At 39.8% G+C, this 27902-nt stretch overlaps 1 protein-coding gene across 4 annotated transcripts in view; it reads right to left on the minus strand.

Annotated features, from left to right (window-relative positions):
- LOC114565915 (receptor-type tyrosine-protein phosphatase F) overlaps positions 1 to 24978 on the minus strand; it is a 183187-nt gene extending 158209 nt beyond the window's left edge. For 3 of the 4 annotated variants that reach the window (XM_028594252.1, XM_028594253.1, XM_028594250.1), the window contains exon 1: positions 24434 to 24978. The gene's annotated coding sequence lies outside the window, so the exon portion shown is untranslated. The remainder of the gene's footprint in view (positions 1 to 24433) is intronic. The other variant, XM_028594257.1, reaches the window with a different exon arrangement.
- Positions 24979 to 27902: the final 2924 nt, after the last annotated feature.

Raw genomic sequence — 27902 nt, forward strand, 5'->3', positions numbered from 1 at the left:
GCAGTTGCACTTTCAGTAATACTTGAAACAAAATTGAAGAAACACCATACAGCAAATAAGTTTACGAGATGTGGTGAGAACATCAGCTGAGCAGCTGGTATTGGTGCATTGACTTGGCACGCCAAATAATTCCCTTAATGTGTCTAAATCCACACAGGAATGCATAAAGATGTTTCTGAGGAACTGCATCGTCGCCCTACAGGGGGACGTAATACCACAGTCCTTGTTCTAAGTGTGACCAATCAATTTCACTTCCTCTTGAAAAACAACACGGCAAGGCAATCAGCATCTGCTATGTCCCACCCTCTGTTATATCTGAGGGTCATTCAGATATATGATATTATACAATGCTTAGTTTTTGAGGGATGTAAACAAGGGAGCAAGAAAAGGGAGAAAACTGTCAGAAAGGGAAGAAGAGGGACGCTTTTGTCTCTACATTTCTCACGGTGGGTATTGGAAACAGGCAGATGCTGTCCATCACAAGTGAAGGCCAGAGAATAGACTGCCCTATTTATCTAATGAAGAGGTCAAGGGTTGGGGGCTGGGAGGTAAGTGGGGCATAGCCAAGACTGTCACAATGCCACACCCAAAGAACTCATTCCAAAGGAGCCAGTGCATGCTTTCCGGTCATGACTTGTTTCATTTGTTTTTATCAATTAACCCTTGTCTTGTCCTTCGGGTCCCATTATTTGACGATTTTGCATTGGCCTTGCGTTGAGCTTTGGGTCCTCTGGTGACCCTTGTGTACTATGTGATGTCATTTCATGTGAACTGGCACGGGGGGGGGGAATGCTGCGATCGAACGCGTTTGGACAGGCTAATACAAAATGGAAATAAACTAACCAAGTCCCCATGACACAAAGGACAATACAAGCGTTAATAGATTTTTTCCTTTGCTTTTTTTTGTCTCTTGAGCTGGGCTAGAGACAGCGTCAGTGTTTTGAGACAGCTCGGGTGTGTTGCTGACATCGCCGCAGACCCCTGACGCACAGAGGACAGTCCACCCCTGTTGACACTCGTGCCTGAAGCAGGGAGAGAGGGCGCAGCGAGCACTGTAGTATCCACAGCCCCGGAAAGCAGCGGCGCGAGCCGCCTTCACCCTGAGCCTTTTCAAGCCAAACTAAGGCCAGTCGTGGCTCAGAGCCACGTAGGGAATATGCCTAGCGAGCCAGCCAGCACGGGTCCCACGAGAGGGATCCTCCTACACCGAGCAAGCGTCTCTGACCCGCCAAGTTGGCTTCCCTGGGCACACTGCGCTTACCTCACCCATTGAGAAGTGTAAAAAAAAAAATTGTGGTTGATTATGAAACTGTGGCGGGCTTAGACTGTGGGCAATTAATGGAGAACACTGGATTAGTCATGGAAAATGAGAACTGTGCAAGTTCCCCTTTTGTATCGAGCAGCGAAAAAGTTAATTATGCCTTTCTTGACATTGCACGCGATGTGACTATTGCACATGTGCACATTGCAATGTCGATGCTGAAACGATTATATAACGATTGTATATCGTTTCAAATATTTTTATTATGAAGCTTCATTTCAGAAAATCAAATTACTATATGTTATTACTGGGCTTCTTTTTATATAAACAAAAATAAGGACGGGAAAAAACAAGCGGCCCCATTCCCTACCTACCAATAGTATATCATGCAGCCCTAAGGTGCAACACCTATTAGCCTGCACAAAGGACAGATATAATGTCTTCTGCATTGTCATGTTCCATTTTATGTGCTGTAAATTAAAGGCCAAATTAGGCAACAGAGGTTAGGGTGGAAAATGGATCAAACAACTTGAGTGGAGTAAAACGAAGGAGTTGAGGATTTAAGCAACTCTGATTATAATAACTTGGCCCTTCTACACAAAAACAGATGATTGAATTTCTGCTGATTGCTCTGCAGGCCGTGCAAATTTTCATAAAGCGCAGCTCAAGCACGGAGGAAAAAAAACTGGCTGACAATTTTGGGGTCTCATTTCAATCAAACTATAAATAGCATCCATAGAAAGGAGAACATTCAAATAATTTGTATAGTCATATTTTCTTCATAAAACTCTGAAAGCCTGACTTCCACGGGTACTGGAAGTTGAATGGGGTACTTGTGCTACCTCACTAGGTGTGACATACATTTGATAACAACATCTGCATAATGGCTAATGCTGTTACCATAGTAACACCTGTGATTGATGGCTTTGTTAAGAGGAATAGTTACACGCCATTAAACTGGTGTAATAGTGCATGGCAGTCATTTCAATAACCAGGGACAAAGCAATTACCAAGTCATTGGAAAAAAAGAATAGACTAATACAACATGGTGCACACGAGTATGAGTGACATGCCTTGAGATCTGCCTGTGTGGATTTACATTTTTTTTATTTATGTGTACAAACTGTGTGTTCTGTCGAGCTCTTGGGATTACATTTTTGAGCAATCTAGCAAGGATATAGTTTAGATAAATTGATACAGATACATTTGTCTCATGAATGTTAAACAGAGTTTGCCTGCTATTTCACATCTTGTATGCTTCCTCATCTTACACTACATCTTAATGTGTCATCTTGAATGCGCATTTCCATTGTGATTACATCAGCAGCGTCTTTATAATAATTTGAGGGCTAAGTCAAGAACACTCGTTCACAGGAATACCGTCCCTCTCTGCAGCCCACAAACCAGGGACAGAGCACAGCAGTGCTGAAGATGATTAAGAGAACTCAAAATTCAAACGGGAGAGAGGAGATGGAATGACACAGATGTGTTGTTGTTCGGAGGGAGCAGCATGCATACAGGGTAAGCACGCACAACAACCACACACCACTACGCACAAAGCTATATCCACGTGCATAGACAGCAGCGCCACTCAATCATTTTAGTCGAGGGCCAATCCATCTATTGCTGGTTGACTGGGATCCAATCACCATTCCCAACAGGGCCAGAATGAAAGAATGGCAGCCTGTGAAGAAGCCCACTCTCTCATAGTAGATTGATGAGACAAATCTTGGGGCGGTTCACAAGGCATCCAATATCTAGAAGAACATACCATAAAAAATCCCTGATGTCTTACAGCACTTGACACTCTGTGTATACAGTGTGTATTTGTTGCTCTGCATTTTTGTTGCCAAAAAATACAAGTTTTGCTAAGAAGGTATTTTTTCCATTCAACCATAAGAAGCCCATTAGGATGTGTCATGAGTTTCAGTTTTATTTGTCCCCAGCGGATATCATTTATTTTCTTGTGTTTAATGCTGCAAAACATTCTTATTTTCTTAAAACAATGCAGCAAGTTTGAGAGGAGTGCAACATAGAGCAACAGACAAGCAAAGAAGCTTTACAAGGACTCAAAGTAAAAATAAAAATAAAAAAAGCAAAAACCTTATGAATGTCAAGTGGGGAATTAAATGTGTTTTCAGTGTGTAAGCTGTCTATTGAGTCGGTTATCAACCACCATTGCTTAGATCATCTTAATGGTTGACAGAATACGTGAGTCTGAGAAAGTTAAGCCTGAAGAAGAACAAGAAATGAAAGAAAACAACCTTGAGACTAGCAAAAACCAAAAAAAAACTAGGAAAACATTTGTGTGGTGTTTTCAAGATGGACAGCTCTTAAAACGGACAAAGGACTTTGAATTCAAGTTTTTAGTTGGACTTAGTTGGATCTTTTCAGTAATTATTATGCGGTGTTATACTGGCTGTTTTACAGGGCAAGTGAGAGCCTGTAGGGAAAGTCCTTGGGAAAATCCCTTAGTGTTCCTTTAACTGACTCTGAATAATTTAAAATATATTATTTTTAACAACTCCACAATATTAATTGGCCGTTGCTGCACATTTGGTATCTATGAGTAAGCCCTCTTACATAACAAATAGAAGCTTTTCTGTAAATGTAATCGGCACTAACATGAAAAATCACAGAGAATGGCTATTCATGAGGCAAGTTAATCTCCACATCCGTTTTGCCACTACATTAACAGGACCTGATGTGGGAGTGTGAGAAAGACACAATGCCAACATACAGACTAGGTGCTGCTGGCTCTGCTTACAGCATGGCCAATTAGTCTGTTTACAGTAATTTCCCAAACCGTCAGCCAGATACATCTGCCATACACAGTAATTGCCTACACATTGATGGTCATCATTTTCAACCTTGCTAGTGGATATACAATGAAACAAACAACATGCAAAATTTAGGGTTAGTTTGTTGATGTCCCTACATGATGTCATATTTGCTCCCAGTGCCGCACTGACTAATTCTGAGGTGGCATCCAGTAAGGATGTCAGAACAAATTTTAATATTCAAATCTGAGTCTAATATTAAAAAAAAAGAAAAATTGAACCAGCTCACTAAATACATTAGAACGTTTTTTTTTTAATCATGCACACACCGGCTCCTTATTCTCTCTCTTGCTATCAAATTTAGCAGAATATCAACCCAAACCTTTTAAGGAAATTAACAAAAGGCACAGTGTACAGAATAAACTCTATTTATACACATTTATAAACACTTATTGTGTCTTGCTTTAATTCATCACTACTTAAGGGACACAAAGTCCATCCACACAATGAAAAACATCTTTAATTTCATTTCATGAAAGAGAAATAAAATAAGCCAGTACGCCTACAACCCTTTTGATCATGCAACAAATACTCATACAGTATACAATTCATAACCATTCATAAGAGCAATAAATTAAACTTAGGGAATTATTAAGTTTCAGTTGTTTGTTTTTTTTACTTTAAAAGTAGGTCAGAGCAGAAAAGCTTTGATCACAGTACTATAATTAAAATGTAGTCAATAATTAATATGCATAATTGAAACCAAAAGAAATACAACATTATTTCAGAGAGCAACTATAGACAGATGGTGTTATTCTTAGCTAGCACTACCTACCTTTCTAATATGCGAGAAAGCATGTGGTGCACTCATTCAGAAACTTAATACATTTTAGTCAGTTAAGGTCCAATTTTTAAGACAGTATAGATGATCTAGTGCGCAATCTCTGGTAAGAGAAACGACAAGACAAGTGAATGGACAGAGCAGAGAGGCAAAGATAACAGACTTATCTCTGCACAAAATTATTAGACTAAAAACCTTTTTAGAGCAACTGGCCCCAAGCAACAGGACAATTGTTATTGTCAAACTCTGCTAGTGGGTCTAATCCTTATTATGAAGATTAATGACATATAGCAGCCAAGATACTGCATTATTTGGAGTTGTCCTCAGGCAAAACCTCCATTTACTTCTCCTGACTGGTTAGATTGACAACAGCAATATAATCCTCATCTTCCTGGCTGTTTATTAACATGTGCTAGAGGATGCAGTCCTCCGCACAGACTCTCACTGCTCCTCTTGTGTCAGCATCACACACAAACATGGTGTCGGCCTGTTAAACAGCTCAGTCAAATGGCAGCTGCACTGTTGTTCTTGCTAATGGGAAGAAGCACATGCTCACATTAGAACAGTTCACCAGAGGGGAGAAGAGCCTCAGGACAGACACCTACTGAGCTCTGGTCCTGTGGCTGCCACAGCGCTCTTAAGATCCAGCATAAACACCGAAGTGTCAGACTCTCCCGTCGTTTAATGGCGGAGATAACCTTGAAATGTATCACAAAGAAGAGGAGCGGTTACATTTCACGGCTTTTCGTCTCTGATTTGGATAGGGGCAATTTATCTGGTACTCATCAAGCTTTGCAGGATTTTTATTCCGTTCATATTTGGATATATTGTGTTGAATTGCAGCCTGCACTAGACAAAATGCTTCTTCAGTAATATAAAGTCACACTGATGATATAACCATTGTACTGTGTGTTCTGATTTGGTAAATAGCTGTACTCTATGATATTAGGAATATACTTAAATGATTATGGTGCACTGCTGACATTTTTTTTTGTCTATGGCCAATTTTACAATTTTGCTTTTGTGCAGAAATTCAAAACTAGCAATACACCATGCTGTAGCTGATACAAATCTTCTGTTGACACTAGTTGAAACTATAATCCAAACTTCATGTGCAATGAGGCCCTTAAAGATTGTAAGCATGGATAATTCCACAGACATAAACAAATCAGAATCACATGTATTACCAAGTAAGTTTTCACTTGGCAATCTGTGGATGGAGAGGGTCAGCAGTGGGCAGTAATGAAGAGGCCCCAGCTTCTGCTGAGGGTTGGAGCTGGAGGATGGAGTCGGGGGGGGGTGCCCGGAGAAAAAATATTTTTTTTTGCATACTTTATTAATCCCGCAAGGGAAATTACAATTAGATCACTCTGTTTTACACACAGGAAACACACCTGTTATACACATGCTCAGGGCCTATATGTGCACAAATGGAGAGATGTCAGAATGAGGGGCTGCAGCTGTCCACGGACAGGTGCCCCGAGCAGTTGAGGGTTCGGTGCCTTGCTCAAGGGCACCTCGGCAGTGCCCAGCAGGTGAACTGGCACCTCTCCAGCTACCAGTCCACACTCTTTTTTTTTTATAATTCAAGTTTTTTTTATTGCTTTTTCCTTTGGTGCATGACAGTTCAGAGTATCACATACAGAGAAATTTCCTGTTACAATTCAAACCGAGTCTAGGCCATAGACAGAGCAATCAAGCATAAACAACAATAATATACAGCAAATATATACACATAAATACATACAGACATATGCATATATACATGAAATCAGGTACAACAGGACTATAACATCAGCAGCTTTAGGGGCACATCAATATTGGAATATTTAGCAGTGTTATTCATAATACAGGTTTATCAGTCAGTGTGATGTATGTCCAGAAACTAACCCATGCTGGTGCTTCATCTTTTTTTATTTTGCTTATCCTGTTTAGCATATGCTCATATGAAGCTGTTTTTATCATGGTGTTGGCCCATTCTTTTAATGCCGGGATTTTAGGTGTTTTCCAATGCTTAAGTATCGTCCTGGCAGCTGCCGTAATGCCAACCATGATTACAGAAAACTCTTTACTTGACATGTTATGTAATTGACTTCTGTCACCTAATAGGCAGAGTCTTGGAGATATTGGTAGGTTTCTTCCGGCCCAGTTACCTAAATATTACAATATGATTCTCCAGAACGGCTAGATAGCTGGGCAATCCCAAATACAGTGTATTAGAGTGCCTACTTCTATCTGGTATTTCCAACACAAATTGTTATTCATTACTCCCATTCTGTATAATCTTAAAGTTGTCCAATAATATCTGTGCATTATTTTATATTGGGTGAATTTCCCTTTCACTTCCCTAATGTATTTACCATTGTCAGATACTATCTTCAGCCATTCCCTGTCCTCCATTATACATCCTAGGTCTTTCTCCCATATAACGTTTAGGTTATTACAGTTGTTGCTGAGTAGTTGGTTGGTTGTTGTATAGAATACAGAAGCTCGATGGCAGTCCTTGGGTTGTGTGAAGATGGGGTTTCCGACCAGTCCACACTCTTGAACCGGCGACCCTCCTGTTCCCATCCAACTTCCTACGGACTGAGCTACTGCCACCCCCAAATTAAAATTACTATAAATAAGCTGCAGTTGAGAAAAAAAAAAAACATGACATGCTGCTACATAGCACAGCAGGAGCACATTCAGAATGGGCTAAAACATGTAAAAACACCATTGCGGTCTGTGTGAACATTGTAATAAAAGATGCAGCAGTGAAGAAGAAGCAGCAATGAATTCACCCTTCTGTAGCCTAGGGTGCTTAGCAGCAACAAAAAGGGAAGCACTCACAGAAAGAACATATTCACTTCTGCAAATCCCAATGAAAAATAAAATAAAGTGTTTCTCCAGTTCCGGAAATTGCCCAACATATGTAGAAAAACACAATACCCTACTGAACAGTACAATATCTAATAGCCTTTTGGTTGTAATTACCTGCTGAAATTCCATTATTGGAAAAAAAATAATAGGCTGGTAATTACATTTTCCAATTTCACTGTGGATAATTTATCAGTCTTGTGCCCCCATTGTCAAAACATATGGATGTCCAACACATCATCATCACATCAGTTCATCCATAGCCCTGAAAACATGACTTTTTGGCCATACAAGGATTTTAGCAAGTCGCCAAAATCTACACAATTTGTCCTTGGCTAAAAACCAACAATGGTGTGATCTCATCTCACAACCAAGCATTACTGTATGTATGACAGTCACACTTGTTGCTGATATTCAACAATCAAAATCACACATTGAAAGCAACGCGTCATATTTATCAAACCAGGGGGACTGGACAAATATTTACTTCAACTTAACATCTGTGACAAAAAAATCCTGCAGATGAAAGCCTGAGGGAGCAAGATAATTGGCAAGACATCATTGCAAATTGGAAGTTAAAAGGCCTTCCTTTCCTTCAAAACTTCACAGTAAAATGAATCCATTGATCTCACAAACCCAATTAAGTTATTAAATGATGATTACAAAATAAACGCTAACGTTTTGTCACCTTAATTTGGTTTGAACAAGGTCAATCCCTGCCGCATGTCCCTTTGAAGCTTTAGAAGTGAGTGACAGCTCATCTGCTACCACCCCAGGTCAGGCTGTCTCTAATCAATAGCCTCATATCTTCCCTCAAAGAGTAAACTCATTGGAATGCTCCAGAGGCTTATGGGAGGAAGTACACACAGTCCTTGACCATGATATGCTGCTTAAAATGTAAATGACCCTCTGAATAATGGGACAAGTCAGCAATGAATATGCAACGACCACAAATTAGTTTTGCTCATCTCATAAATAATTTCTGGGTTTTTGGCATTTTGGAGGACTCAAGCTTGTTGTTTCTCCACCAAAACCAGGCACCTTAATTAATTTAACCCCCGCGGCATGGAAAGTCCCTGCATCTATAACCTTGTTCCCTAGTTTGCTTGGGTGATCTAACCACAAGTGAACAGCCACAAACACAGTTGTGAAACAATCAAGTTCAGACCACTCACGCCAAATTCTGATGTGGTCACCCATGTGGTTAGATAAATGTCCTGAGCCAGGGTCAGGTCCAATCCAGCCATTTTCTGATGGATCGATATCAGCTTTGAAAAACACTATCCATTCCCAATCCTTTATTTGCTTCTGGTACAACAGTCAAGAATGGCTGTTTGGGGAAGCTGATCTGCTACAGCAAATAAGAGGCATGGCAACAGTAGACTGATACTCCTTACTTTATGAACTTTATATAAAACTACACAGTACACAATATACGGAATATAATATGAAACCATCAAAGAAAAGCAGTAATGATGACTATAGTGTGTTATTGCAGAGCTATGCAGCTGTCAAAGATATTTAAAATGCTTTACCGATCTTAAATTAGACCCACTTAAATGTGTGTGCACTCTGCGTTATCTAGGAAATTCTATGTATCAGATTGGATTCAATCCAACATCAAAGGACTAGTGGGCTGATCAAAATAAAAGGTAGTAGGTCTGAGCATAGCCTTCTATCCTTTGTCATCAAAACTTCCAACCCCACTAATAAATTACTTTTCTGTGAACAAAACAACGTGTAGCCAGTTTTATGTCCTATTCAGGCTTTACAGTTGCCCTTTAAACGTTTGATACGTTTTACAGTGTTCCCTACTTTCTCAGAAAGAGGCTATTAGAACTCCAATTCATTTTTCAATAAAAAAAAAATAATCTTACTTATTTCCCAACTTGCTGGACTTTACTTTGATGTTTGTTTGTTTGTTTTTGGTGCTTCCTTTGGCAGATAAAGTATGCTTGCACATTACTTCTACATCAGATCAAAGTGCCTGACTGCTTTGTGCAGGTACAAAAGCGTAGATAAGACTACATTATTTGGTGATGCTGCTGAACATATTGTTGAGTCTTGTTATTAAGCAATTGTGCTTACATTAGCCTCAGTTTTTAGAACAAAGAGCTGAATATAAAATAAGGCATGTTGACAGTCACTACACTCTTGTGAAAAGACAAGAATAAAATGCTAGAAAAGAGTAAAGGCAGCTGAAATAATTGATTGGGATTTCTTAAATCAACCCCAGTTGTAAGCCTTGTTTGGGTGGGCATGTCTTGACTTCTCCCTCTGTCACTTAAGAGTTTCTTCTGAAAAGCCATCATGGATACCACTATCGATGCACTTTTCCATTTACCGTATTTTCCGGACTATAAGTCGCACTTTTTTTCCTACTTTGGCTGGTCCTGCGACTTATAGTCAGGTGCGACTTATATATCAAAATATATATAATTTAACATGTTTTTACATGTTAATTTATACTGAAAACATTGCCGTCTACAGCCGCGAAAGGGCGCTCTAGGCTTGTGACAACTAGAACGCTCCTCCTAAAGACAACTGAGAAAGAAAAGAGATAACAAACTGCAGGTAGTAAAATATGCAGCCGAAAACGGTAATCGAGCAGCAGAAAGAGAGTTTGAAATGAGGGAGAAACTTATGAGGGAGACTGGCGAAAAGGTGACTCTTACTACAATGACGAAAACAAAGAAAGCTAATCGGCTAATCGCGGGCTGAAAGCGAGACGGCCAGAGCTGGAGGAAGGAGTCTGGAGGGGCTCGTTCAGGGTGCAGTTACGTCTCCACGCCTTTTAATACCTCCATGCTCCACGCCCTGGTAGCTAGTTGTTCTGGGTTCTATTGTATAGTTCAATAACTGTTAATGTGTTACGTTAACATACCGGACACCTATCGTATTCAGCGTATTGTTCTGTGTGCTATTGTGTAGTTGAATAACACTTGTATTTATAATCTAAATAAATGCGACTTATAGTCCGGTGCGACTTATATATGTTTTTTTTCTCTTCATGACGCATTTTTTGACTGATGCGACTTATACTCCGGAGCGACTTATAGTCCGAAAAATACGGTACTTTAAAAATGTTCACTGAAAACACAGCAAAAGGGTGCATTTGGTGGTTTCTAGCCTTTATATGATATTCCTGCTAAATTTTAATACCTGAATATCACTGAATGAATGCACTTTTACAAATATTACCATGCTTTGAGTATCTACCATGCTTTGAGTATCTCCAATCTATAGACACATTATCAATAATGTGTCTATATTCAGAATAGAAATACTCATCATATTCACTATTTCGTGCACAAAACATGTGGCTAGTCTTTACTATGTTCCATTGAAGAAGAGGACAAGACAAGGATTAACCCTGCCCCGGGAGTTCTCTAACTTGGCCCACATCACATGAGGTGAGTTAGCACAGAAGACTACACAGCAAAGTAAGGAAAGGGGAGAAAAACAAGCTAATCAACATGCAGAGACAGGAAGCCGAGTGAGTCCGAGTCAAGCTGCCAGGCCGCCAGATAAAGATCTGTCTGACACGTAGCCTTTTAAATAATCCACTTGTAAGTACACCATTTAGAAACATTAGCACCCAGCATGAAAAAAATCTGATGGAGGGTGGGGGGGGGAAGACACACCATGTGGAGACCTCTGAGATATACAAATGTTAGAAGTCACTCATGAAAACCCAAAGCAACTGCTGCTGATCCTCTGGAGTTCCAGTGACTCCTTTGAGAGAAGAGACGTGAGCTCCCTCTCTGCTTTTATGTAGCTCTTACGTAACAATGGTGAGACAGGACTGGGACTTTTCTAATGGGATGGACTGCAACACTAGAAGCAGGTGATGTCGGCTAAAACATTCCCTGTCAGTTTGCATTTTAAACGCTTCACAAAGTAAGTCAAATCCGGTTTGTGCAACCCTTGTTTGCGGTCTGACTTTCCCGCCCCCTGGTTCTGCCAGTGCCTGCTATTTTGATGAGAAAAGGCTAAACACAATCCCAGGAAAGGACATGCTTGATGTGAAAACAGACTGATGCCTGCATGCATGTGAAGCCTTCTCTGTGTAATGCAAAGGAACCAGCGTGGGAATCAGACAGGAGTTTGTCCGACTTATAAAGGACTAGAAAATTCATAGCCTTTCTGAGGGGCTCAGTGAATGTGTCTGCCACGTTAATTGCTTTTTGACAATTGAAGGCTTTAAATAAATCTGCACCATTTCAAGTGACTGAAGCTTTTTCAAACATTCTCAGTTTACTTTGTCAATTAATTATCTCAAATATTGTACGCAACATGACCTGGCTGAAAGTAGAACTTCAGAACTGCTGGGAGGCTCCAAAGCTCAGACATGGATATAAAGCTTATTAGTGAGGAAGACACACAAAGCAATCAGCAGCCTTTCTTAAGACTCAACTATCCAGAAGGGCTTAACCACACTATTCCACACTATTTCAGACAGAACAATTGTATCTTCAGATTCAAGATTAAAAGGAACTTCTTCCAGAAATTTATAGTTCTCTGAAGGTGGTTCCTACTTCATGTCAAGGATAAGGTTCATATCTCTATATAGGCCTTGACAAAGAAAGATATTGGTGGGAAACTGCTTATCCTTGTGCTTGACGTATTAGGAACAATAGGCTATTTCTTTTACTCCACAACTTTGGTGTCATAAATTTGGTTCTTTGGTTTTCTCTCCTAAATACATGGCCAGAGTAAACTTAAACTGAAGATGCACAGATTGTGAGCACTAAAGTGAGGAGGTGTGAGTATACATGTGTATTTGTGTGCATGTCCGTGCATGCAGTGGTGGTGGGGGCTCATACTTATGCTGAAAAAGAGAGCCAAACCGTACAGCGCATCTTGAGCTATAAATCAGTGCCCTGGTCAACCGGGCCAAGAGCATTTTCAAACCCATTTGCAGGAGATAATGCCAGCTATTCCTCCCAGCCCAAGGGACAGGAGAGCCAGCCTCATGAATCATTGCCCTTTTAGAGGAGCTGCAGCATGGATCTCACCTTGCTATGTCCATAGGGTTCTCTTGACCCTTCCTGGTAGGTAGAAACAAAGGGTGGCAGTGGAGGAAAATGTTTGAACTATGACCAAGGAGTTCCAAAAATCAAGTTATGAAGCATAATAGCTCCGTGCGTAAAACGTAAAATAAAAATAAAAAAAAAAACGGTTAAGAAAATAAAGATGGAAGGGCCATCTCTACAGCAAACTATTGTCAAGCTGTTTTCACATATGAACTCCGGATTATGTCCGCTTATGTTCTCGCTTATTGGACATACTCTATACTCATACTCTCTATGATTTAGACGAGGGGGTGGCGCTGGTTAGAGCGTGCAGCAGACCGACTCACAGAGCCGTTCATTCGGACATTTGCGTTCTCACATACAGCTCCGCCGGGTAATGTCTAGCTATTTTCAGGTTTGCGGTGCATGTCTGAAAGTGGCTTTAGTCTGCTGGGTTGGAATATAATATTGCCAAATGCCTAAATAAGTACTTTATTTCAAAGCTCAAAACAACTGCATCCATATTAAGTAAGGATTTTGCGTTAGTTCACTAAATGACAAATGTGCCATGCCTATGTCTGTGTATTAGTGCAACAGAATAGAATCAGGCAATTTTACTAAGTGAATATTGACTTTCAATAAAGTCATTAAATAAGTGATTAAATAATTAATGAATTAATGTATACAACTTACATATACAAGAATTTCCTATGGTTTTTAGTGACATGGTTAAACATTTCTGAATCAACTATTCTAGGCTGATGTATGGGGAATTGTTAAATGTTCTTTTATTAAACCTCTTCAGGACAGGCCTACCTTCTCCTTATCCACATAACTTACAATGGATCAAAACTAGGATCACTTTAAATCCATGTTTCTGAATCTGATCAGGCATGTAGTTAGAGATGATCAGGTGTCATGGCTTAGGATTTTATGTGCTTTTATGGCACATTTATTTTAATGTGTATTTAATAGAGATGCACTGATAGACCGGCCGGTGACCGGAATTAGCCGGTTTTCACGTGCTCGGCCATGACCGGCGACCAGCAGGTCAGTCTGACATATGCCAATTTCATGCCGGTCAACGCTAAAATTAACTGACAACATAACTTATACGAGTTACAGTTCTCAAGGGCGCACGCACACACGGACGCGACAGCACAGTCTCTTTTTCCTTTCTCTCAACTTTTCCGCCGTGTGTCATGCGTAACCGCTCGTGGTGTGAAGCGCTATTCTCGCACATGTAAGGAACCTCGTGAATTAACCTGCAACATGTCAGCTGTTTGGAAATTCTTCAGCGTGTGCAGAAGATAACAAGTTTGCAATATGCAACACCTGCACAGAAAAAGTAGGGCGTGGAGGGACGACACCAAAAACCCAAATCAAATTTTTTTAGTTGGATATTGGATGTGAAAAGAAGGAAATGGTTCTAACATTGCACTTTAGATGTGTGTGGTTTTCCCACACCAGGAGTAATTTATATAGTTCTATTTTATAGTGATCTATTATCTGTTCAAAAAATGTTCTATGTTCTGTGCAAAATGTTCTATTAAAGAAAAGATAGAAAATAAATATTTGTGTGTGATGTAAAGTGGTTAGAAAAAATTTAATCAGAATCGGCTAAAATCGGTATCGGCTGGCCTAACTCAATGAAAGTCGGAAATCGGAATCGGCCTAGAAAGTTGTAATCGGTGCATCTCTAGTATTTAATATATGTTTGTGTCTTGTGTAATGGCATATGTATTTTGTATTAGGGCTGCTTGATTATGGAAAAAATAATAATCACGATTATTTTGGTCAATATTGAAATCACAATTATTTAACACGATTACTCATTAACATTTGGATGTAATGGATAGTGTCCAGGGTATAATCTGTTAGTGTCCTTTATCTCACAGAAAGAGGATCATAATAAAATCTGTTTTACTACTGTGAGTTGGTTCAGCTTTACAGATATCACACATAACGTTACACAGCTAATGAACAGTTCCACAGACATAACACAATGTGCATCTCACATCACATGTTCACTCACTATGACCACTACTACTGTCATTACGAAACATTGTGCCAAAATATCAACAATAATGTCGCTGTCAGTGGGCTTATTTGCTAGCTAACCTTAGGAAAAATCCAGCACATAGACAGTACCTTAGAGTAACGTTACGTGAAACAGGTGATTTAACGTCCCTGCTCATTTACATACAGTTTAACAACAAAACTAAATGCTGAGGGAACATTACTATGTTTTTTCATGTTGTTTTTGAGCAGTATGCCTATGCACCCCCACTAAGCTGGAAAAAGTTTTAAACAGTAAGTGAATACAACGTCTATAGACAGTATACTACAGCGGGGGAGGGGAGAGGGGGGGGGACCGCAGGGTTAGCTAACGTTAGCTGTTCCCAGACAACTGAGTTGCTGCCATCTTTACTCGCGCTGAGTTTTTAAATTCCAGCGGATGATGATGACTGGCTTCGGGAGGGGCGGATGTGCGCATGCGGATGTGCGCATGGGGATGTGCGCATGGGGATGTGCGCATGCGTGTGTGTTTCAGAACACAAGACAAAATAAGAGTGTTCTTGCAAAACAGAACATGGCAAAATAATCGTTTTTTCTCGATTATACTATTTTGGTGATCGTTGGGAGCCAAAATCAAAATTGAAATCGAAATTCAATTAATTGCACAGCCCTATTTTGTATGCCATCGTTTTTATTTTAATAAAACTCCATCTAGCAATAAACACTGCAAATTAGCTCAGGCTGTAAATGCTATGATATGTAGTATTTGAGGTTTTAGGGAATGCTCTTTGCTTGTATATCTGTCCCTATAAATATAAACATAAAAAATAGGTATTTATATAAAGGACCTATACCATGCCCATGGATGTGCTGCAGTGGAACATAACCTGTAGACCTTGCTGAAATGAAAAGGAGCCTTTTATCTAGTGTCCATAAACATTAAATATACAATAAATTCAATTTATTACAGATAGAGCCAAATGAGTTCCCTTCCCTCCATCACCTAAACCATTCTATAACTTCATGTGATATTCAATTACTTTCGGACTACAGTTAGGGAACTTCAACAGCTATGTACAACACTGTGTAACCTTGGAACATACTTATTGTGAGTCTGATGAATGCTGGTAATGTGCAACTACGTGCTGGGTAATCTATATTATCATAGTCCATATTTATATATAAACAGGACACAGGAAACAACTTATCATTTCTGTGTACATTCCATTTAAAGAAAGTTCAAAAGTCCCGGTGATTCTTTATTGCCTGTTACTTCATTTAGGACTTGTTCAGAGATATGCGAGTGGAACAGTTAACCATGTCTCTAATGGAAAGTATTACAAATTTCACTTTCAAATAGTATGTAATTAATTTAAGTATTATCACAGAGTTTCCTTATATAAAAAAACATTTTAATATGGTATGTGTCTTATACTGAAAAAGGTATATTGTAAATATACATATATATATATATATAGGTTATAGAGTAGAGGAGAATAAACACTCACATGCATTCTTGTGAAATTTTGGCTGTCTCAAATTCGTACCATTTAAAATTGTATCACTTGTAAACAGCACAGACCTTAAACATACATGATTGGCTTCTTTACAGTCTGACCATATGAAACGTTCTTTCCATATTTCAGCATTTGACCAGCACAAGCTGTAGACTTGAGAGTAAATTATTTACAGTAAGCAGCCTCTTACTAAAGTCTTTAAATTTGTTTCTAGTTGTGAGAACAGCACTCTTTAAGCCTTGCTCAGTCCTTAATTCAGTCACCGAATTATTGCATTACATGGCTTGATTAGAATCACTTGTCTTCACTTGTGTCATACATTCGCATTTAATCAAATCATGGCATCTTGAAAAACATCTCCAACACTAGCTGTGGAGGCTCTCAAGACAGTCGACGCTTAAAGCAAAAGCCACAGGCCAAGGCAGCATTTGGACAGCAGGGGAAATATTGCAAATTAAGCACCATCTGCACAGTTATAAGTTATGTATTAAACTTAGTAGAGATTTAATGTAAAAAAATAATGTAGAGTGAAGAAATCTTCAGACTGGCATGAGCAAAATCCTGTTTATTTACATAAGTCTGCCATCTTTATTTTCTGTTCTTACTTATTCATTGCTTGACCATGAGCTCCAGTGTGACATGATGACATGCTGTCAACACTAATGGTCTATGATGGCATCAAGGCTCTGTCAGGAGGACACACTACTGTAGGTGCTCAGAGCCAAGGCCCTTGGTAGCCCTCCACGGACGAAGAGCTGACATCTTTGTCCCTCACTGCCAACGTGCCCTGCCTCCACTTCCTAAAATCCTATCCATCTGCCCTATCAGCGGGGCAGACACAATGCAAGGCATGCACTTTTTCCTCATTCACTGTTGTGCTTTAGCACGCCCAGCTAGTGGCAATAAGGGTTCCTGTGTCAGAGTCTTCACTGCTACAATCAACACATGGTCAGCTAATAATTTTTTGTTTCTGTAAGCAAAAACAATTGCTTTTGGCTTGTCTTGACACAATGCCCATAAAGTCAGCCTTCTAAAACTCTTATGGTTCCAACTTCATAAACTATCTTTACCCCTTCCATAAGCTAAGCAACATGGTGGAGTGGCTTGACAGTGTCTTGATACTGATTTCTAGCCTAATCCTTTTTTCTAACAGTCAGCATGATTTTTGCACCTGAAAGTGCACACAAAATCTCTGACTGTCCATGTGCTTGTATAACTGTATACTTGCCAAAACTGGTAATGGCTTGGACAGATATTCCCTTGAGGGAAGGAGCTTTTAGAGAAAAAAAAAACACAGGGAAAAACTATGATGTGCTGACATCCTTCCAATGAAAGAAAGAGTGCTAGCTAAAACTCAAAGTCACAAAGTCATGATTGATTCTCTAACAACATAAATAAAGAATAGCCTTATGACTTTCAAATGTCAAATACATTATCAGTTATGCAGCAAGTGTTACAGCATGTTAAGTGTCAATAGTGAATAATGAAGTAAACGCGAGAAGACAAGAAGGATGTTTTCAACCTTTCAAAAGAATAGGTTTGCTTGCCTGCCCTGCTAATATGAAATAATGTTCCTAAATCCAGGCCAAGTTCAGTGTGAAAACTGACTCATTGTTCATTGCATTCAATGTTTACTCTATATAAGCTATGTGAATTTGTCAATTGTCTTCCATTTTTGAAACATGGAGTTATGTGCCATTTAAGTCCAGCCTCAAAACAGCTGACTGTTTGACCTTCATGCAATGTTGTGTGTGTGTGTGTGTGTGTGTGTGTGTGTGTGTGTGTGTGTGTGTGTGCATGTGTGCGTGTGTGTGTGCATGTGTGCGTGTGTGTGTGTGTGTGTGTTCTAATTAGATAAGAGCCTGAAAAGAGTAGGTTGACAATGAAAAGGAAAATGAATGACACCAGCCAGTGAGCCGTTGCTCCATTTGTCTGCATCGAGCGTTTGTCTGAAGTGAAAGAGTGCGTCATCTGTGAACTTCTGCTGACTGGGCAAAGCCAAGGTACTGTTACATGCGTGTCGCGTGTTCCTGTCATTTCCCTGGTACATTTGCCAATACACAAGATGTGATAAAACTGTCTACTGTGCCATCACCCAGGATGAGCATCCATACAGAATCTATGTTAGGACAAAAGACGTAATAACCCACAAGTGGCAACTGTAGGACATGAAGCTATTTGGGCTCTAATGATTCATAAAATCCACAGTTGGATTTGATGCATTACAGTGGCATCACCATTTGATATATTTTCAACACTGCAGCAATAATGACTGCCTGAGAATGAGTCTCATATTTCAATTCACACTCAACTTTATGAAAGTATACAACTATAATATTTGAGAGCGCAAAATTAAACAACATAGTGTTGTCCCATTTCATGGGCTTCTCAGCAGGATGACACAAAGCAATAGCAGCACTTTACAATGCAACAAAAACAACCACACGTGGTGTCAAAACAAGAGACATCACTTGAGCTGAACAACCACACCACTGTATTGTTTGACAGATATTGAGTAAAATGATATATGACTGAATAAAAAAATAAATGGAACATACCAGGCAGGGGCAGCAAAGCAAAGCAACAAATCCTCACATTTAAGAAGCTGAAACCAGCAAATATTTTATATTTTTGCTTAAGGTTTAACCCATTAATTAAAAGGGATAATTATTTCTGGTCTAGAACGTTTCTTTTTCTATCACAAATACAGCAAGGTGAAGGTGATGAAAACACGTTTTTTTTCATTTCATCCCCTGCTGCCAGCAGGCATGTCATGAGTAAGCACTAAACTTATTTAGCACACACAAACCTATAAATACTATGTTTGGACAAAAAACACGTGGTTGGATTAGCAATGTCTATGATGTTAAGACAAGTTTGGTAAATATACTGCTAAATAAATGAATTGATCTTTTTTTGTATCGTATCAACATCTCAACCATTTACAGCTGCAGTGAGCGTTCTACACAAACTGAAATGCTTCACATAATTACTCTTAAATGTCAGTGGACAGAAGTAAAATATGCAACTAGACATGAAAGTATGCTTATATGGGAAACAATGTCACATAATAAAACAATTACAACACCTGTACACAATCCACATTTCGGTGTGCCTCTGTGGTGAGAATGCAAAGCCATCTGGGACCAGCTGACATCACAGGGACAGCAGATGAATAGCAACAGTTTCTAAGCTCACTCATTGACTGTAAATATGAATGGACAAGCCATACGGTTCTGCAAAGTGCTGCAAATGCGGAAGTGCCTTCAATCTGCATTCTATCTGAATTCCAGCCGGGGGCGACACGTGCGGTTGCAAAAGGAGGTCGGTTTCTGTAGAAGTCTATGAGAAAGTGACCCACTTCTCACTTGATTTATTACCTCAGTAAACATTTTCATAATGAGTTTATGGTCTCAATCGCTAGTTTTAAGTCTTCTGCAACAAAGAATGATGTTCATGTTTTGAATTATGGTCTCGTTGATTTTAAAATCGGCAATGAAGCAGGTGGGTGTTTTAGGGCGTGGCTATGATGTGATTGCCAGTGAAAGTGTGTAACGTAACGTGGCTCCTCCCTCACTCCTCCCCCTCGTCTAAAATCGTCACATCTGCAACCAGGATGGCTGCGCCCGTAGCGGCAAACTCGACGACTCACAGCAGATCTCCACAAACCAACGGGTGACGTCACACATGCTCTGTCCATTAATATTAACAGTCTGTGATCTCACTACAGACTTTGGTATGCATACCAATAGGCGGCTAACTGCACGTTGTGATTATGATATTCCAGTTCCAATTCTCACATCAGAAAATCTCTCAACAGCAAAAAGAGCAGTGATATTTTTAAGCTGTCAGAAAGTAAAGCACTGAGAAACCCTTAACCTACTTCTTATCTTTGATATCTAAATTTGTGAATTTCCATTATATATAAATAATATATACATAAATACAGCTTAATCTAGCAAACATGAAATGAGCATGCAACTCTAATGCTGACTGTGGTTATGTGGATCTATCTTCACTTGATCACTTACTGTATGTTATGGTAATTGGTTAACAAAAACAAAAAAATTATCCAAATACAGATTGAGACCACCTTTGACCTTTTTGAAAACGGATAAAATGAAAGTAACCATTAATGACTGTAACTGAACACAGACGGTGGTTGCTTCACAATAAAGCCCCAGTCAATTATCTGTGTTGGAGAGCTTTTACTGTGAAGTAGCGGCAGCTAATGTTGAGCTTTACTCATTAACAGAAGCATTAACAGAATACTGACATCCTAAACGTTCAGCAATTCAATTTCAACATCCGTCAATCGTTAGTCTTTGCACTTTCTCTCCTCTTGCTCTTCAGCAGCACTTTTGACTCTGTAATGAGTTGTGTGTTTTTTAAGGATTAGGTGGTAAAAATGTAATTAAGTCTTCTTGGTCCATTTAAGTAATGGCTACCTTCTAACATTTGTTGATATAGAACAAGTGCAAAGAAGTCATAAGGTCTCGACACAGCAAATTGCCTGAGCCAATTTTCACAGAACTTGGACTGCAGTTCTGATTCACACACAATGGCTGGAGGAAAAAATAGCTCTACCACTTACTGAAAAGGCTGCATAATCCAAAGCATATGGACCCCCTATATCTAGCTGGTCCTTAAATTAAAAACAGGACTGATTAAAATGTGACCTTTCAATGTCATCCATATTCACTACTTCACTCAGCTGCACCAACATACTTTGAAGTAAAGACAACAAATCACACAAGGATTGGATAAAAATAGGTCTCTCGTAGCGCAGGCCATTTTTAGGCTCTGTGTCTGTTTCCACTTTCCCCATTGCAGGGCTGCCCTGTAAAACATCAGTGTAAATGGTTTATAATGCCACCAGTGGACTCTGAAATGGGAGACCTGGTTTCAATCAGCAGTCAAATTGCTCCTACATTACCCTTGCAGACAGAGTAGTAAATCACTCTTTGCCTTTATGCTGCTGACGGTAAGGAACAAGCATTGTTAAAACTCCACCAAGCGTGCTACTAAGAGCAGCCTGTCTCAATGTGGGGATGGGATGTAGGACAATGGAGGTTGCTTGTGGTGTTCATATAGACGCAAGAGTAAAACATCCTGATGTCTAAGCAGAAAAGCAGCACACTTCGTATCTGTAGCTGAATCTTGAAACCTATGTAACTAGCCTGACTTGCAGCATGAAACTTTAAGTTATAGTCTGGCTCCTGTAACCCCCATGTCCAAAGAGCCTCATTACAACCAGTTTGAACCAGTTTGCCTAGTTAAAAAGAGTCCTTGGTTTTTCTGTGCCAACGCCCTGACAGTAGGCCAGTGAGGCATCTCAGAACAGTTATAATCCCTTATAAACCCTAGAAATGCTGATCCCGCCCACCACAGACCAACACACTCTGGGCAAAACCTCTCATTATAACTCCAAGGCCCTGAAATTATCAAGATTTTACCCATATGGAAAGCATGAGAAAGCATCAGTTGGGAGAGGGGTGTGCCGAGTGGTTTTTCAGTGTTTGGCCGCAGAGGAGCTGGTTTTCTTTAACAGCGCCATTCAGCCAGGGAGCACCGGCATATGAGGAAGCTGAGGCATCTATGCTCTGGCTACTAGCCCCAGACCAGGCATGCTAGGAAATACCCAACACCACTACATACAAATGCTCACACAGGCCAGGGATTTACGCAGGACAACAAACACAACAGATACAGCATTACAAATGCGAGTAAATCCATTTGAAGGAAGAATTTGTCATTCAGAAGTTTATAAAACAGAGTGGCCCTGTCACCAGTGTTCAAAATGCAACACTGGTTACTGGTGTCACTCCCACATTAGACCACAGGTCTTTTCATGAAGTTTAGGTGGCTGCAATGTCAGCTAGCTGATGTTTCCTAATTGTTTCTATGTAGCCTAGCTTTTGCCAATATATGCCAAGCAGATGACGTCACCAGCTATGGGCCTGGCTATTTTTTTTCACAGGCACTCTTTCAAAAAAAAATCCCAACAGACACCAAATGAACTGTTGACTCTTCTGGCAAGAAACAAAATAAGAAAGCCCTGTGGTGATCCATTGTGGGTCCCAAAGGAGTCAGGAGGGTTAGGTCAAATAAGTCATGTCTTCTCTGGAGTATAAAGTAGGCCTAATAGCTTTGTGGGAATGTGTCAGCATTCAGCAAATAAACACTAGTGCACAAACCATGGTAGAACATATTAACATATTGTACAGAAAATGCCCAAAAGTTCATTGATTGTATAATGGCTTTCATAGCCCACAAAAAGAGAGAATAAACAGGAAAATAAATCAGGATACTCACAGTAAAGAAACCCTGCAGCTTTCCAACAACAGCTAGCCAACATGATTGAAGAAAACCTTAATACTTCAGCAGCATGGCACCTAACAGCACTGCCAACACAGGTTTAAATGATAAAATGTCTTTCCCCCTAGCCTAACTCTGAATCCTAGATCCAAACCGTTTCTGAGTCACTTACACTTAAGAAATTACAGTGAGACTGTACTGCCTAATCGGCATTAGTATTAATGACTAAACTTGTGTTACAGCCCACATGCAAAAAACATATTTTTACACTTTGCTGTGTCCGCTACAGCCTATAGGACAGTTAACTATCAAATGACCCTGAATCTAGAGTAGAAATACACTGTTTCACTTTCTTTTCAGTAGACAGGAGCTTAAGGTTAGAAACCCAAACATGTACAGCAGGGCCTGGGATTCAGTTGTAGAAAGCCTCTGATGCAATTCCAAGAAACTAACCCACCCTGTTTCATCCTGTTACAGTTTGGCTCATGGTTAGGTCCCTTCATTGTGTCTGTGACAGCTATAATCGGATTCATGTATTGATAAAGGATGGCCATGAGGCTAGTTCAGCATGTCACTCTTGCGTCCAAATCCTTTCTTTAAATAAACCAAACAGGGCTGTGGGTTTGATGCAATGCCGATAATCTTTCTGTGCATCCATCCTGTGTAAAAAAAAAATAATTAAAAAAAACTCCCCCTATTTTAGATCTCTTCCAGACCTGATGAGGGCTTATGCTCAGATAAAGTAGCGCACCTACAAAAGCTGTCACAAAAAAATGCTTTTACAATTGAATTCTTTAATGCATGATTGCTGAAATGTATGCTTTTCCCTCAGCTGCAAGGAGAAAATGCATGACATCAAACCTGTCTTCACGGCCAGTGCTGCAGCAATAGTGACTTTTAAGGACACATGAATAACATACATCACAAGAGCTTTTGAAATTGATCGGCATACAAGAACTCGAATACCTGTCTATGGTAATGATAAATAAAGAAATTGAATTTTATCTGCCGGAGGCGCTCAGGCGCTGCTGACATGGTCACGCACTCATGCACGCGCACACATGAAGGGAAAAGGCAGGTTGGAGAGAGCTATAATGGCTTGGACCTTATGGCAAAGCATTTCTAATATAAGGTCAAAAATGGGAGCAAATCCTTACATTGCATTAGACAAAAAAAAATAGAGTGACGATAGGCTCATGCCCCACAGACCACCACTGCTCCTATTATTATTTCATTAGTGATTCTCGACAGCTTTTCTGCTTGATTTAAGATTTCATCCCTGCAAAGACTACTGCTAACGTTACGTCAATGTGCTCACTTAAAAGTGCCTGCGATCAGTTTATTGCCAACTCTGAGCAGGTTTGTATAACGAAAATCACTTTGTAAAATAAGTGATTGAGACGAAAAGTATGCTGCTCCTTTCCCCACATTAATGTAACATTATGTGGATATTTTGTAATGAAGACCAAATATTTATGTGAGACTCATTCAAATAGACGAGTTATTTTTGCTCATGTCATTCGGTATTTAAATAAAAGTTATTGCTAGCTATACATTCAGGGTTAGCACAAATAAAAACAGCAACAAACTGTATGTGTGGCTGTCTGGCGTTAGCCGAACACCGATTTGGCCAGACAGAGCCGACTTACAATATCAACCGTTAACGTTATAGGCTACCTTTAAAAAGCATTTTGTAAGTAATTCCAGTTTATAAAACACGCCAAACAAACAGATAAATGAATGCAAGTTCGCTAACGACAAAGCTAAAAGCTGCGTCTCAAGTTCAATGGGGGGACATTGAAAAAAGATAACGGTGCACTTACTGAATCTCCGCTTTGTCACCGCCGTTGGCATTTCTCTCCTTCTCTGAACCACTGCGTTTAGTCCTGTCTTCAGTTTGTAGCCAGTACAAAAAAATCCACTTTATGTAATTAACAGCCGCGAAACACAAGAGTTAGAACCAACCCAGCGAGTAAAAGAGAAGAGGCGGAAAAGATACGAGTCCACTGCCAGAGGAACACGAGGTCCTATCCCGGTCGGCCGACCGGGGTCGTGGATACTGGATCTATTCGTGGCAGCTCCCGTGTCTCGCTGCTAACGGGTTAACGTCAGCTTCGCTTAAGTGTTGAGTGTCGCTGCCTGCGCGCAAGAAGGCGAGAACAAATGTTATTTCTTCTTTTGCAAGTACAATTCTTCTTTTGCAAGTTATATGTAAGCACAAGTCTTTATACAGTTCCCCCCAGAAGGAGCTGTGGAAGGTAGGGAGTTGTTACGTCTCTCCCTTCACAGACAGTCACGCTTCTTTCTGCCTCTGTGGAGAAAACACATACAGGTCGGTCAGCAGGATTTTCGGATTCACTCGGCTACACTCGCTGCTGTGTCCATTCATCCCTGCCCCTCAAGTCCTGCAGCCTCTGGAAACATGCACTAGACACAAGTGGATCCTCATACTTGTGATTTTTATTTCTCTGTTTATACCAAGCACCCGCTAAAAAGAGACAATGAACCCATATTTGCAACGAGGTAACTTTGCATAAGGTGATTTTGGAAGTAAATTATGACTTAGGAGATATGACGGGAGGTTGGAGAGACAACCCAGGGTAGGCTATATACAAACTTTTTAATACATTCACTCATTATGACAGTGGAATTAAGCTATTCCTCATTTTCCTGAGGACCCTCCAGGTGGTCCCCAGGCCCCACTGTGGGAGCCTGTGCAATAAACAAAGTCATGAATCATCACTGAGAATAGAAATTTATAAATACTGCCCTATTATCCCCATTTTCTAGAGCAAATAAAATGTATCTACAGCCTCACTCCCCATCCTCATCCTTGCTATCACCTTGTGAAGACTCAGGACAATCTAATTCATAATTTATACGTGCAGGCCAACTTTCTGGTTCTTTCACCAGTACTTGAAATAGTTTTTTAACACAGCATTGGGAGAGGGTTTCAGAAAATATTCCTCACGGTTCAGTGACACACAGACATGTTATGAAGCTGTCTTTGACATGAATAGGAATGCTTTAATGATTTGCAACTTATTCACATTTGAATATTAAAAAAGATATTAAGGGGCACCTGGTTAGCTCACCTAGTAGAGCAGGCGCCCATATATAGAGGTTTACTACTCGATGCAGCGGCCGCAGGTTCAACTCCGACCTGCGGCCCTTTGCTGCAGGTCATTCCCCCTCTCTCTCCCCTTTCAAGTCTAAGCTGTCCTATCCAAATAAATGCCCAAAAAAATAATCTTAAAAGACAGACCATGAGCTCTACAGTCCCTTAGTTAAGCTGTAATTTTCCGTATATTTGAAGGTGGTATCAAAAATAGGCTACTCAAAATCTAGATTTGACATTTCCCATTTGATACAACCAACTGGCAATCAAGTACATATTTGTGGAACTACAGAATTCATAAGTGAAGCAATGTAATGGGCATAGAGAGAGGGCTCTGCTTACAGTGCAACTTGGCTGTTAGTGCATGAGCACTCAAGCGATGCGATTGAACGTGCAGGGCATGGATGCTGTGACCCCCAGTAATGAGGACCTGAATATCTTTAGGATTCTGACATCCCATCTACTCCGCCTTCTGACCTTACCGTGATCAATCGTTAGCTTGGCATAACTCCCGCTGATCTGCAGCCCCGGCTATCTACCACACCTTCCTAATGACTGGTGAAAAAGCTGTTTACACAAGTTTTACCTTGCCATAAATGTTTCTTGCAATTGGGCAATCAGATAGGTCCTCCATTCACCACACACACACACACACACACACACACACACACACACACACACACACACACACACACACACACACATTTTTCAGTCAATTACACAACCTACGGTATATGCATTCAGAGTATTGGAAGAAAACTCCCACTCTAAAATACTTCTTGCTCTTAATTATTGCTGCTGAATAAATGGTTGGCTAAATTACTGTGAATCAAAAAGGGACTGAGGTACCAAATCAGCTCCTAACCATAACACTCCTGAAATGAAGCTTCATACATGGATCCCTTTATCAGCTGTTCTTTCTTATTAATTTTTTTTATTGAACTCAATGGGGAAATTAGTTGGGAAAAGTTACTTGTAAAGGGATTCATTTCTATCAAGAAGCCCCTCAGTTGGTGCTTGATGGTTTGAAGAGTGATTTAATACTGGAGCAGTTACTTTTCTGCCCATTATTCATATTGCAAAGAATCATTAAATATAGAATATAGGCTAGACCATGAGCCCATTTAAAAGAGTAACTTTATATTTAAAAATAAATGCATATTGGGTTTCATAGTGACTGGAGATATTTTGATAAAGTGTCCGAAATAAATGTTGCCATTTGTTGTAATGTACCAGATTTAATTTACCCTGGTGGGATATACACTACCAACCTCTGAGCAAAAATCCAAATTCCTATAAAGCTGAAGTGTATACACAACCAGCAGTAGCCAGGGCTAATTGCATGCTTGAATATCCTATTTCAATAAGCTATAAGCTCTGCTGTTAAGTGCAGTGATGCTGTTGTGTTGCCTTATTATCCAAAAGTTATTACATTGTTTGTTGAACCAGATATTTTGTGTTGAAAGCTAAATTGGAGTCCACGATGATATTTGTAATCAAACTGTCAATATTTTCCCACTGAAAATAAGTGTTAGGCTTATGTATTTTTAGAGAAATAACGTCCCAGTTTTTGCTAATGAACAGATTTAGCATATATGCAAGATGTCAACAGCATACATTTCTTACTCCACTCCATGACAGTGTTATGGGAGATAAAAAGGAAATGCTTCAGTACTGATGCCTGTGGCACAATGTGTACATTAGGCCTGTGCAGATGCTGTACAATAGCTGCCCACACTTGCCCTCCCCTTGTCCACACTTGTAGTAAGCCGTTTGATATTTTTCCCCTTTGCCTCATTCATTTTTTTGAGATACGTCTATTTTAGCTAATTTCCGCTCAAAGATAAGTGTTTCTAAGCCCTTTAACAATCTTATTATGAGTTTGGTCTTGACTTCTGTTAGTGGTACATCTCCAGTTTTCATCAGTGTCATTGAACCAAGTTAGATTCAGCTAATTACTGGATTTATTTTTCTGGATTTTTACCAGAAAATTGTTTGCTCATGAGACTGATTGGGGTTGTTAGTGTGTTACAGCCCATCATATCATCAGAAAACATGAGATGTTCCTATTTTATTCTAATACATTATTTGAGACACAGCATGCTGTAAAAGTCTTAACTTATTATTAAAGGCTTAACGTATTATTGTCAGCTTTATGATACAATGTAGTACTA

Source organism: Perca flavescens, chromosome 12 (assembly GCF_004354835.1).
Source record: "Perca flavescens isolate YP-PL-M2 chromosome 12, PFLA_1.0, whole genome shotgun sequence".
In the NCBI taxonomy this organism is placed as follows: domain Eukaryota; kingdom Metazoa; phylum Chordata; class Actinopteri; order Perciformes; family Percidae; genus Perca; species Perca flavescens.